We start from the raw sequence: 4,019 nt of genomic DNA, 5'->3' as shown, positions 1-4,019 counted from the left end.
TGCGATAGTATAAATCCTATACAATAGTATAACTATCTGTTCGATAGTATAAATCCTATACAATAATATAACTATCTGTGAGATAGTATAAATCCAATACAATAGTGTCCTGGACAGTTGTATAGTAAATATGATATAGTTTTTAAAGAGTGAACTTATTTGTTAACTAACATTATTTGTGGGTATAATTAGGCATTAGGAGCAGAGTAGGGCAACACTAGCTATAGCAAAAATTATTTAGTACAAATAGAGAGAGCTTTTGGCTGCCTAAAAGCCTCGAAATTTTGGGTTTTATTTTGGTTTTTTGCTTTTAACTCCTTAGCGATACCTTTATAGGGTTATAATTATGAAATTGTAAATTAAAAAAAAAAACAACTTCGAAGAAATGGTGGAATATATTAGAAAATGAATATTTTAGTGGAATATATTATAAAATGGATATTTTAGTGGAATATATTCTATTCTATTAGAACTACAGTAATAAAATGACTTTGTTTTCCAAAAACTGAACAAAATCGCATCTTTGACGGTACATCATTTTAAAAAAGATCAAATCATAATGAGAAAAAAAATGCCATGAGTAAGTAGAAGGCGATCTCAATCTGATTATTTCTGTAATATTAAATGAAATATAATTGTTTAATCAGGAGACAAGAACACCGATTTGTAGAATATAAAAATAGGAAGGAAATTTAAAGGTGGGTACATTTCTGTAATATTAAATGAAATATAATTGTTTAATCAGAAGACAAGAACGCCGATTTGTAGAATATAAAAATAGGAAGGAAATTTAAAGGTGGATACGATCCAACTAAGCATGGTTCATCTAATTCCGAGAATCAAACCTAGGTGCCGCATGATGCAAAAAGAGAGCAGTGTGGGGAGAAATATATATTAATACTTTACGGCATGCACAGTCTGGACCCACTATTAGAGTCGTCCTCCTTACTAGTTATATAGTCATATCCAGTTTTTTTTTTTAACGAATGCTCGAAACTGTTTGACCTGGGTTGTTGAATTATGAAAAAAAAAAAAAGAGTACTTAAAATAGTAGGATAATGTAAGTTAATCTAGGCTGAGTACGAAAGCTACAAGGACCCAACAGAGTTTGAAATGCAAATTGACAGGAGGCAAGAAGAAGACTCCTCCCTCGTCAATGTTATTTATTCCTTTCCCTCCTGCTGCCGTATTCTTTTCGTTTTCCATTATATCTCTTAGTCAGTATTTGTAAAATTTCGGTAGGTTTTACTTACTGAGTGTGTGTATGTTATTAATCGCAGTTAAATAATGTGGATTTATTTTCTTTATTTGAGAGGGTTCTAGCAAAAACCCGACTATCCAAAACAAAAGAAGAAAAATATGCAAAAATGAGTCAAAGGCGTGAGTAAAGGCGTGCGGTATGCAGCACCTGATTACGGAACCGATAAGTTGCCATGTGCCTGGAGGGAATACGCCACGTTGGCCTCGTTGCATGTGATGGCGTGAAGGAGCCTACTTTCTCCGCAGGCCTAAGTGTTTCGTGTCTAATTCTCCTCAACTTATACATTACATTATATCATTTATATTATCTAAAACGGGATACTCCAGGGCCAGGGTATAAGGCGGTATCCGGCCCAATGTTTGTGAAAGCACGGGGGCGGGCAGTAGTTTTTTATTTTTATTTGTATACTTAGTTTTGTTTTGTTAATATGTTGTGGCTTTATTATTCAAACAATATATATTAATTGAGACTCTGTAAGTTAGATATTGTTAGCAAAATTATAATCCTGAACAAATATTTAAATTTTATTTATTCAGGATTATAATTTTAGGACGCTAGTGATTGGCGAAGGGTGAGTAAAAGTCACACCTACTTCTATCATATTGTTCCGTATCACATAATGAATTGCAGTAATATGAATCTTAGTTTAAGATTTATACACATATCCTTTTTGCAAATAATATATATTACATATTGTATAGAATTATTTATACTGCTTTATCAGGGTTATGAAACTGTTATTAATAAATAAATAATGATATTATTAAATTTGAGTTTCCTTATAGTGGCAGTGGTTAATGAATTAACCAAGTTTATTAATTAGTAAGTTAACAATGTTTATCCCAATAATAATTGTACTATTAATAAATAATATAAATATAATACTTGATATTATACAATATGATGCAACTGGATATATATCTTATTCCTTGGTACAGACCATCTTCAGATCGTCCAGGAGACCATTTGACATCCTTGAAATACACGGGATAGGTAACAAATATTTTGAAGTATCAACAATTGGTTAGGGATGGTAACCTTGCGGTTTGAGAATTCTATTTATTGTGGAAAATGGTGTCCTAAGTGGTATATTCGGCCGTTTAATTGCAATGTTTCCTCTAAACTTGCGGTTTGAGAATTCTATTTATTGTGGTAAATGGTATATTCGGCCGTTTAATGGTTATGTTTCCTATAAAATTGAGGTTTGAGAATTCTCTTTGTTGTGGGAAATGGTATATTCGGCTATATGGTTTTAATACTTCTTGCTATAGCATCAGCTCATACCGTACTTATTCGCAAGTTTACTCGGTGGCAACTCACTTGAAAACAGAATCGACTTTGTCATGAATCGATTTCATGGACGTTATAGCGTAGCTCGGAAGTATTTTTCTTTTATTAAACAAAAGTGTGAAATGCCACTTCCTGCCATACTGAGTTATCTTGCAATAAGCATGTAGGATAATAAATCCTAATGTATGTATTTATGTAATGTAGATATTTTTGTCTATATTATATTGGATATGTCTATGTATATATTATGCTGGATATATCTTTGTTTATATTATATTGGATATGTCTTTGTATATATTATATTGGATATGTCTTTGTATATATTATATTGGATATGACTTTGTATATATTATATTGGATATCTATGTTTATTTAATAATGTAACGAAATGTTATAATATTTCGAGAAATAAAATAAAATGACAGAGAAACGTAGTACATGTTATTTAAAAATAATAAGGGTAGCTTTTGTTTTATTTGTACACAATAAATGAGAATTTATAAGGAGAATTGTTCACATTAACTATGGGAAATGATATAAATTAACCTTCGTCAGTTAGTTTCGATTATTTACGTCTCCTATTAATTTATAATAATTACTTTTGTTTCAGGTTTATATTTTCCTCACCTTTGGCGTGGTTTACGGTTTGAAAGTGAGTAATAAATTTGAATTTGTATTATTTAATTATTCATATGGTTTTAAAAATAAAAGATTATATTATAATTTTGCCTGAAAATATTTCATGTATTTTGAAAATCAGATTAGTGTTCTTTTTTAAAAAAATAATTATCAATCTATACCGCTACCATAAAGGGTCAGGGGTGCACTATTACTAGACCAACGGTTGTGTTAGGAGATGATTCGGTCATTATCACGCTCGAACACCAGATTTTGACCCAATTAAGAGTACCCACTTAATGAGGCTGGATGAACCCAGGAGGGCTACCGAGCCTACAAGACTGACTCACAGCTATAGTGAAACAGAAAATGATTATCTGCCACTACCGGATTCGAACCACGTCTTGGAGTTAGTAGCTCAATGCTTTATCAATGAGCTACTCCCTCTCTTCTTTATTACTTATCAAAATTTATAACTAAATTCAAATTATAGAATTATAAAAAAAATCCTTTGGACAAAGGAAAACAATAGTGTTTTGCTTTGTCCAAAGGTTTTTTTTTTCACATAACCCACATGGGTTGTTGTTAGATTTCATATAACCTAAATTAGCTGTTGTTAGTTTTCACATAATCTACATTGGCTTTCGTTAGTTTTCACTTAATCTTCATGGGATCTTTTTAGTTTTTACATAATCTACATGGGATCTTGTTAGTTTTCATAAAATCTACATGGGATCTTGTTAGTTTTCACATAGCCCATAAGAGCTCTTGTTAGTTTTTACATAACCCATAAAAGCTATTGTTAGTTTTCACATAACCCATAAGAGCTGTTGTTAGTTTTCACGTAATC

At 31.2% G+C, this 4,019-nt stretch overlaps 1 protein-coding gene across 5 annotated transcripts in view; it reads left to right on the top strand.

The window, feature by feature from the left end:
• The window catches only part of Cad87A (cadherin-87A), a 212,838-nt gene that overhangs the window by 158,441 nt on the left and 50,378 nt on the right, over positions 1-4,019 (top strand). For all 5 annotated transcript variants that reach the window (XM_067051142.1, XM_067051144.1, XM_067051143.1 and 2 more), the window contains one exon: positions 3,162-3,203. The gene's annotated coding sequence lies outside the window, so the exon portion shown is untranslated. The remainder of the gene's footprint in view (positions 1-3,161; positions 3,204-4,019) is intronic.

This window comes from Halyomorpha halys, unplaced genomic scaffold, assembly GCF_000696795.3.
Source record: "Halyomorpha halys isolate HHAL.00 unplaced genomic scaffold, Hhal_1.1 Scaffold102.1, whole genome shotgun sequence".
NCBI lineage: Eukaryota > Metazoa > Arthropoda > Insecta > Hemiptera > Pentatomidae > Halyomorpha > Halyomorpha halys.
This window is presented reverse-complemented; position numbering and strand designations above follow the sequence as displayed.